Below are 10,343 nucleotides of genomic sequence, written 5' to 3' on the forward strand. Positions count from 1 at the left end.
CAGCACATAGAGCCATCCTGTGATGCCTTTTTCAGATTTTCCAGCATTTCTGTTTGTCTTCTACTTGAAGAGATCTAATAAGATCATTGAGAACAAAGGAAGAACCAAAGACTTCTTATCAGAAAGACTGATGAGTAGTCAAGTATCAAGCAGACTCAGGTAATAAATGTCAAATTTTTATCAATGTATGTTCTTGCAAAAATAGGTGTAAAAGGCTGGATTTTTGCCTGGAAATAAGCATAAGTATGTGCATATCCAGTAACAACCACTGAGAAGCCATTTGTATGGGAAATGATACACTTTTGAATGACAACTCTTCAGTGAGAGCTGGCTGTGCCTGCAATAGCGTGTCTTTCTCTTTCATGTGTTTTACACGGATTCGTTTCAGACAGGAATCTCTGTAGAAATCTGGTTGTTAGAGTTGCCCCCCAGTTTTTTGAATCAATCATGTCAGTCCCTCAAGACATGAAGATGAATATTTTTAAGGTATGGTCCAAAGCATAAAATAGACTGGACATGTAAAATATATAGAATATTTTCTTAACTAATGCACTTCCAATAACTATGTTTTGTTTTAGGTTTGTGAGAAGAATAAATTGCATGATCTACTTCTTTTTGAACAATTAACCATTTGATTGTGCATATTCTATATTTGGGCTTTGAATGCTATTGTCATTAAGAGCCAACCCCTGCTTTGAATACATAGACTGGAAGCAATTAAAGCCTTGCATTAGTGAAAGTAAATCACATTAGTGAAAGTAAATCACATATTAAAAACAATCTGATGAAGTAAAATTAATTTTGTATTTTCCTTGCTAAGCTTAAAAATTAGTCTTAAATTTCATCTCAATTTAGAATTTGAAAATTTATACATCCATCAGTCACTGGATGCTCTGTACAAGTCTAAACCTAACAAAAATTCAATGCTGCCATAAGATTTAGGACAGGAAAGAGCATCATGATAACCTACAACAGTTAGCTGATAAAATTACACTATGCAATGTACAGGAAATACTTCAGAGAAAGAATAAAATAAAATATGGGGCTGAGACTTCTTGAAGATATTAGAAAGTGAGTATATACCTTCTTATTTGAACAGTTCGAATTCACAATAAATAAATAAATAAATGTGTCTCTAGCCTTTGTTACATAGTTTTCTTGGAACTTCTTTAATTATTTCCAGAGGAAAAGAAGTGATTTGTTCACACTTTCAAGACAAACAAGCATCTCTAGAAAGAAAATGTTCTCACACAGTTTTTAGTTTGGGTGTGGTTAATGCTCGCTGTTTTCCAGACTAAGTGGCTACCCAGCCACTCTGTCACTCTCCCTGTATGACAGGACAGAGGGAGAAAATGAGATTAAAAATCTCATGGATAGAGATAAAAGCAATTCAATAAGAAAAGTAAAGGTTGGACGGAAACAAAAGACAAAGGAAATTTATTCATTCCTTCCCATCAGCAAGAATTGTTCAGTAACTTCCTGGAAAGCAGAGCCTGGAAAGCATGCATAGTGGTTGCATCTGAAGACAAACTGCATAACCACAAATGTCCCTCCACTCCTCATTTCACCCAGTTTTTATTGCCGAGCACAACATATGGTATGGAAAATCCATTTGGTCAGTTTGTGTCAGCTGTCCTGGCTATGTCCCCTCCCAGCTTCTTGCCCACCCCTAGCCTACTGGTCTGTTCTGGGGAAGGTGGGGAGACAACCTTGGTGCTGTGCCAGCACTGCTCAGCAATATACAAAACAGTAGTGCATTATCAACACTGTTCTAGCCACAAGTGCAAAGTACAGCACTATATGGACTGTTAAAAGGAAAGTTAACTCGATCCCAACCAGACCCAGGAAAATTTCTGTTCTCCCCTCCCTGTTTCCCCTCTTGTTCCCTTTAAGTCTTTTCAAGAAAGAAAGGGGGGGGGGGGGGGGGGGGGGGGGGGCAGGGTTTAAAAAGTTTTTACTTCCATCTGCAGAAGACACATTACTCAAAAGCCAAACTGAGAAAGCAGGCTTACTGAAGTTTCAAAAGCTTATTACTTTTCCATTCCCACAGTATTTAACAATATTTCACAAGATTAAAGGACTATAGAATCTGTGACTCTGATAATGAGATAAAGCTACACATACCACCAGTAAACACACTGGAAGAAAACATTTTAGAAGCATCCACACTTGGCTTCAGGTGTTTGCACTGTTAGGTACTTAGCTCCCTTTCCTGTCAGGTGAAAGAAGTAGATATTTTTAATCACAGGTCCCCAAGGACCTGTTTTAATTTTTTTATTTTATTTTATTTTTTTCAGGATGAGATGAACTAAATCCTGTTCTACTCTAGCCTGTAGTGAATAGGTCAAATGAAGATGTCTACCACAGATCAGATAAAACCCATCCCCATTATCCCAGATACATGTCTGATTCAAACAGGATTAGTGCTTGGAAGGAATTGCTTCCCACTGGATACAGATCTTTTGAGATTAGATACATCTCTCCTTAGAAAGACAAAGGAATGGAGAAAGTCATGTAGATCTATGAACAAAGTAATCCAAGTCCTCCTAGCTTTCCTAATAGAGTGCTTACAGGTTCTGGGATATATTTCTGTTCAAGCTGTAACAAACAAGCACCAGGATATTTTTGGAAGACGAACTTCCTGTCAAGCACAAGGATTCTTCTTCATCTCTTAGTAATAAAAGCTACATGCCAGAATATTGCTGTTGACAATGAATCATTATTCTCTCATTGGTTTGTAGCTAGATCATCATAAATGAGAAAGATTCTCAAAGAGCTGTTTCTTTCCAAGACGAATGATATATTTTTTCTCTCGATTACTGGTTGTTATAATAGCAGAGCTTCTGCTGCAGAATGCCTAATTAGGTAATTTGCAGAGTTTTTATTATATGTTGTTCTTTATCAAATGACAGCAGCTACAGAGATTAATAAAGCTGTCAGCTGTGGGTAAATTCATAAGTGATTATTTCAATTTCTATTCTCAAGTGATACTTATTAGCATATTTTCTTTTTTATTGAGGAAAATACAGTGGATAGATTGAGTGGAGTTATCTCTTTAACATGAGTTAGCTTCAGGTTTTGTTGAATAAAGTGTCTTCCCTAGAGATAGGTCCGGTAGCAGTAGAATTTTAACTAACTAACTGGTAGACACAGTGTTATTATTAGTATGGACTACATATTTAACTGGCAATACAGACAGTCACAAAATGCTTAGAAAAAGGAAGGAAAATTCAACTGCAATTTTCATGTACACTTAGACTAAATATTTGCTACAAACTGTATCCTGGTCTTTTTTCTTAAATACTTAGAAAAGTGAAAGAATTCATTTAATTATTAATATACTTTGCAGCACAAAACAGTAAATATTATATAATCTCCCCTTTCTTAACTGAAGTTTGTAATTTTTAATTGAAAATGTTTATTAAATAGCAAAAGCCATTCATTTCATTTTGAAAAGAATGGTATGATCATACCAAGTGAAATACAGCACTGGAATTTTTATTGTTGGTTTCAGTGGACCCCATAATTCATCTTATGTCTCTGCCTTCACCTAGGCATTCATGTCTAGTGATGACCTCACTCTGTCACTGGGTGATTCTTAATTTGGACATTGATGCTATAAATGGAATCAAGAGGAATAGAAATGGATTTGCCAACATGAATCTTGTCATAGGACAGAAACCTTAAATTTAAAGGTCTTTATGACAGACTAGATTCATACTTTTATAGTAAAATGTAATTAGCAATTATTGGAAAAACTGAATTCTCTCTCTGATCTTTTAAAACATCACATGAAGCACAGCTACAAAGTATAAATCTTGGTATTTCTTAGTTGATAAAAAGCATAAGAAGATTTTAAAGGTCATAAAATCATTATACTACTAAAATAGAAAACAGAGACAGAGAGTCATATCTTTTCAACTACACTACTTGCATATTGTCTGTTACCTGAAACATAATAAATATTTGTATTGCATTTTCATTTTTCCGGCTAAGGAAAATCAGTAAGAACTGCAAAAGGCCTGTTTTTTTTTGTTTGTTTGTTTGTTTTGTTTTGTTTTGTTTTTTTCTCTTGTGGGGAAAAAAAAAATCATCCAAAGTGATATACTTCTATTTGGAAGTAGTGTCTTCAAAAAACTTTAATTGAAACAGTAAGCTTTATAAGCTTTATACAGGCTACCTTTTTGTACTTAAAGTTCCAGGAAAAGAAGGGTAGTTTGTGGGTTTCTCTCTTAAGGAATATTCAAGATCAAAAGTCTCCTGACCAAAACCCCACTCTGGAGTGCATTTCTGTCCCACTTTTTCAAAACAACTGCATTTGTGTGTTTGTGTTTGTACAGCATCAGAGGCAGGCACTAATTTGCAAATGAACAAATAGGTAAGGTATTTTGGTTTGTCTGGCTTGCAATGTATCTAACTCTCCTGCTTTCTTTGCGCTAAAGGACTTCCTTACTCATAAGCATATTGCCAAAGAAAATCTGTAAGCTATTTACATCTAGAATCTTTCCCTCAGCTCATTGATCAGATTATTAAATGATTTAAGCCATCCAGATTCCCATTCCAATAACAGGAACTGATCAAGTATGACTGATGAAAATATTAATTGAAATCTCATTTTATTACATTCACATTGCTAGGGGCTAAATAAGTGTGTGCAAATATTAAGCTAGAGCACAAAAATATGACATATCCACAGACGTTTTTCAAGCAAAAATTAAAGTTACTTTCAGTAAATGAACTGTTCTTTCTCCACAGTATGAAACTACACAAATTCAGTGCAAGGCGATATAAATGGTGTACAGAACCCCTTTACCTCTGGAGAAATCCGAAAAGAAGATTTGTTTCAGGAATTACTCAAACTGATGGAACTTGTTTAATTCACTACGGCACTTTTCAATGCTCATATTTTTTGTTTTACTGTGCTACGGTCCCACTTCCCAGCAGACTGTGGCCATGTCTTTATTGCATCTATTCCTTTAGCACACACTGACTGTCTTACTACTCTGTCATAAAGTGAAGTGTCAATCTCAGGTTTTCCAAGTCTACCCACAGCTAGGACAAACTGAAAATCTATAAGGGGAGCAAGGAATGGATACCTCAAGGACTCACTCAGCTTTAATCAGCTTTCATACACAGATTGCCTTCAATGTAAACAAGTGCAGCCTACCATGTATCCCATCTACTTTTGTATGACATGATCAGTCACAGATAAATGCAATGGTTTGGGAATACTTCCTTTTAAAGGTTGCCAGTCCTGCCTGTTACACAGACATTGTGGATGTCCACAGTCAAGTCTTAAATTTACACTGGTGTCCTGGTTTCAGTTAGGACAGAGTTAATTTTCCTCCTAGTAGCTGGCAGGGTGCTATGTTTTGGATTAGAATGAGAAGAGCGCTGATAACATGCTGATGTTTTAATTGTTGTAGAGCAGTGCTTACACCAAGCCAAGGACTTTTCAGCCTCTCTCTGTCCTGCTAGCGAGCAGGCTAGGGATGCAGCAGGAGCTGGGAGGGGACAGACCCAGGACAGCTGACCCAAACTGGCCAAAGGGGTATTCCATACCATCTGACGTCATGCTGAACAATATATAGGGGTGGCTAGCCGGGGTGGAGGGGGGGGCCGGCTGCTTGGGGATAGGCTGGGCATCGGTCAACGGGTGGTGAGCAATTGCATTGTGCATCACTTATTTCGTACACATTATTACTATTAATACTATTATTATTATTATTATTGTTGCTATTCTTTTCCCTGTCTTAATAAACTGTCTTTATCTCAACTCACAGACTTCACTTTCGTGTTTCTCTCCCCCATCCCGGAGAGGGAGGGGGGAGGGTGAGCGAACGGCTGTGTGGTGTTTGACTGCCAGCCGGGCTAAACCACAACAACTGGGCTTTATAACGGTCCTGGCATTGGCAAAATCAAGTATGGTTGTGGTGGTTTTACCATGCTAGGCAGCTGAACACCACAACCGCTCTCTCACTCCCCCTCCTTAGATGAGGAGGGGAAGGAGTAAAGGAAAGAACAACTCATGGGTTGAGATAAGGATGATTTAATTAAAGGGACGGAAAAAATAATAATTATTAAGGAAAGATTATTATTAATTAAACAATTTAACTAAACAATTTAACAATTAACAATTTAACTAAAGGGGAAAAAAAGGAAAGGGGAAAAGGGAGGGGGAAAGGGAAAACTAAACAGACCAAGTAAAGGCTATGTGGAAGTGCAGAGGAAAGAAATTACTCTCTACTTCCCACAAATGAGCAATGCTTGACCACGTCCTTGAAGCAGGGCCTCAACGCACATAGCTGGTGTTCAGGAGGAGGACAGACGTTTTCACAACGAGAGCCCACCCCTCCCCTCTTCCTCCCTTTTCCATCTTTTATTGCTGAGTGTGACATCATATGGTATGGAATATCCCTTTGGTTGGTTTAGGTCAGCTGCCCTGGTGATGTTTCTTTTCTCACATCTTTGCCCACCCCTAGGGGGATTAGAGAGAGTCCTGATGCTGTGCCAGCACTGCTCAGCAGCAGACACAACACTGGTATGATACCATTGCTGTTTTAGCTACAAGTGCAGAGCACAGTACTGTATGGGCTGCTGCAGGGAAAGTTAACATCCCAGCCCGATCCAGTACAATGGCACAACCAAAGTATGTTTGCTTTAAGGGATTAGAAGTTCCCTTGTTATCCTGAGTCCAAGCTTTTCAACTACATCTGTTTTTTGCATGGGTTGATCAAAAAGGAGAATGTTTCTGCCATATGTACCCCAAATATCCCTGAGTTGATTGACAGCCAATATGGCTATTTGAATAGAACTGGATTTTCATACAGTCCATTGGTTTCATTGGTGATGACAAAACTGTATCAAGTCAACACTCTCCATCTTGATCTACAATTGTTTCACACTTGCCTAACACCATTTATGCAGGAAAAGTAAATAAAGCTAACCAGGTGTGCTGGTTATGGCTAAACATCTACCTGCTGATGTTTAGCCAATCTGAACAATCCCTTCTACATTAACATTTAACAACACTAAGTCTTGTAGCACAGGAATTTGCAAACAACTTGACAGAGATACATTCAAAAAAAAAAAAAAGTAATAGTTACTTAGTAATTTAATAGGAAATTAAGTGATCAACATTTACAGAAAATACTCTGACAAATAACCATCATTTTTAATGAAACTGCAATATATTTTAACAAAATTTGGATCCAAAGTAAGTTATTTTTTAATGTAAATTATTTAAACATATGCAACATGACAGATATGAAACCTTTTGATAGGCTGTTTAGAAAGTTGGCGCACTTAACTGAGTTAAAAAATTACTTGTAGGTGTAAAAAAGGTGGCTGTAAAGAGTACTGTAGCATAACCAGTGATGAAATGGTACTAATCACGCAGTGGTCTGTGTACTTATCACTGATCTGAAGAAAATGCAAGTTAATTATAGATTTATTTGAAAGTGAATAAAATGCTTAAAGTAAGCAAAGACTAGTGAAGGGAACCATTTATTAAGATAGAGAAGCTTGAAGTACTTGATAAACTTGTCATTTGCAAACAATGCATTTTCCAGTATGAATAAAATTAAAGTTGAGAAAGGAAGAATGGAAGCCTTGCTTACAGAATGGGATATGCTATCTTTCCAATCACTGATTAAGTTGCTTCAAAATTCAGTTAAACAGATGAAATAAAGAATATGGCATGAAGAAAAAAAAATGAAAAAAATGAAAAAAAATGTTGATGAATAAACAGAAAGATACCAATTAGAGGTGTCTGAAAAACAGAGCCCAGATCCAGATCTAATATTGACAATTCACAAAATACAAGATTGAAAGGCCAAACAAATTTCAGGGTAGTAATAAAACGTAGATTGTTATGCCTGAGTGTAATTAAACAGGGTAACAATCCAATGTGTTGTGGTGAATTTTCCATTCAAAGAAACTTTACATAAGTAAATTCTCTAGTCTGTACTATGCAGGAACTTCAATTAAAATCGTCATGACAGTCTCTAAGTCAGCACAATATACTACTGTTTGAATGTCCATTAGCAAATGGGAGTGAGAATACAAGTGACATTTTTGTGGTATATAAGTGAACTCAAATGGAAAAATTTAATTGGAATAAAATAACCTACTGTTAAAAATATATCTATATTTGGAGTAAAACATGTTATCTTTTATTTCTAAGTCATTTATTAAAGCTTTTTAAAATTGTATAAAGGAGAAGAGGGTAAGGGCACTTAAAATTATATTAGAGCAAAAATAAATTTTCAAGCCATTTTAGAAAGTTCTACTTGCCATTTGGGAGCAAATAACAACTCAAAGCAGCTTCATAAGTAAAGTGCTTTTTCTATAACTCGTTTGTCCCATATAATTTTGTTTCTTCTTTACTTCTTCTTCCCACACAGGATTAAAGTAATATATATATATTTGTTTGTTTGAAGCCTTTCTTTGCCTCTTTTGTCTTGGATTTAACAGTCAGAAGATAAACCTTTAAAAGGAGGCTTATATTGGAAACTATGCAAACATAACTGTAATATCACGAGCAGGGATGTTATCTTATTATCATTCTTTCCAATAGACACTGTAAACATTTAAATGTTTGTTTTCATACCTGTGGGACTCATTGGCTTTCATTTAGAAATATAATTTATATAACTTTGAATACTATACCAGTAATGTCAGGTGTAATTAGTTTTAGCTGGTAGCTGACCTGACCTGTAAATTCTTGTGGGAAACCACTGACAAGGTAAAACACAGATTTTTTTTTCCTTTTTATAGCTAAGAAGAAATCTATGTGGCTAGAAATAATATTTTTTAGGTCTCAGGAATGAATAATCGCTAGTGCTCTGTTGCTGTGTTTTTATAGTCTTCAATGAAAAAATGAGAATACAAGACATTTTTAGCATAAATCATGATACACATGGGAATTGTGTCAACAGTGAGTGTTCTCTCTGAAAACAGAATTATTTTATTTTATTTTATTTCAATAAGCTGATTGGCATCTGTGTGTATTTGGAATCCCATGTTATGGTCTTAGGAGCCTTGTGTCATTGTTTCCCATTTTTGGGAATCCCCATGGATTTGGGCCATTTGTTGGATCAGTTTGATCAAGCCCGTAAAAATGAAGCTATCGTACTCATCAGAACCAACAATGACTTGCTTTATACATATATGTTGTGGTGATAGAGACTTTTAAAATTATTTTAAAATATACCTAATAACTCAAAATTAATATAGAAGCATATTAAGCATTAGAGTGTCATAATGAGCAAAAAAAATCAATATAAATAATTTTTTTCAAGCACTGACCTTAATAGTGATATGGTAGAAATTTAAACTCTGAAAACAGTGCTCAAACTTGAATTTTATTTACTCCTAATCTGGCTTGAACTTTCTTCTCAGCAACACAGCAAAATCCTAGACACTTTGTTACAAATACCCTAATTAGAAATTAAAAATAAACAATTACTAATTATTTTTAAATTACATATCTAAACTCAGAAGGAAATATTACTATAATATATTCTAACCTTCTCTACAGCAGGCAAATCATGTGATAATTTCTGCATCAAGCTCATCGTTTTGGTGTAAGACATAATGTACCTCCTTAAATGTCATCCCATGTTGATTTAAAGATTTCAAGTGATGGATAATACATCGTACCACAAAGTAATTTCTACCACCAGCTAATTGTCTCCATTATTAAAAGGTGTCTTAATAGTAATCTATATTTGAATAGCAAAAGCTTCCAGACACTTCCAAACACTTTTAATAAAGTATGCTTTGAAGATGAAAAGTATTTTATGATTGTTAATTAGTACTAGCAATGGATAATTAGTATAGACAATTTCATTAACATGTTCAAATAAGGGGATTAGTTTTTCAGCAGCCATACCTTTTTTTGTGTGTGGTTTGGTTTTTTTTGTTTGTTTGATTTTGTTTGTTTTGGTCTTTTTTTAGTTAACAACACTATTTTTCCACATAATTTTATTTGGAAAAAAAATATAAAAGACAAATAAAATCTCAGATTTTTTTCATAACTGTACAGAAACTTTTTTTCTAATCTCTCTATATGCAGATAATTCAGATGCAAACAGCGTGTTAGATGTGCATAGCACGTGTCAAAAATTCAATCTATAAATGTGAAAATCCATTGGTTTTAAATTCATAAATGTTATTTACATTTAAAGTAATATCTGATTCCATGGTAACATTACTGTAAATGATCTGGGAGAAAAAAAAAAAAAAAAAAAAGTAAAGATGAATCAAGCTAGTTTTTTAGGGAATAAAATAAGATTAAATATGGTAGAGAAAGGTAAAGACTTAGAAAACAGAAGTATTTC

The 10,343-nt window shown here is 35.1% G+C and overlaps 1 long non-coding RNA gene across 1 annotated transcript; it reads left to right on the forward strand.

Annotated features, from left to right (window-relative positions):
- Positions 1-26: 26 nt before the first annotated feature.
- LOC121064098 lies at positions 27-4,827 on the forward strand. Its single transcript, XR_005816336.1, has 2 exons — positions 27-159; positions 4,756-4,827. It is a non-coding gene; the product is annotated as an uncharacterized LOC121064098 (long non-coding RNA).
- The last annotated feature ends 5,516 nt before the right edge of the window (positions 4,828-10,343 follow it).

Source organism: Cygnus olor, chromosome 1 (assembly GCF_009769625.2).
Source record: "Cygnus olor isolate bCygOlo1 chromosome 1, bCygOlo1.pri.v2, whole genome shotgun sequence".
In the NCBI taxonomy this organism is placed as follows: domain Eukaryota; kingdom Metazoa; phylum Chordata; class Aves; order Anseriformes; family Anatidae; genus Cygnus; species Cygnus olor.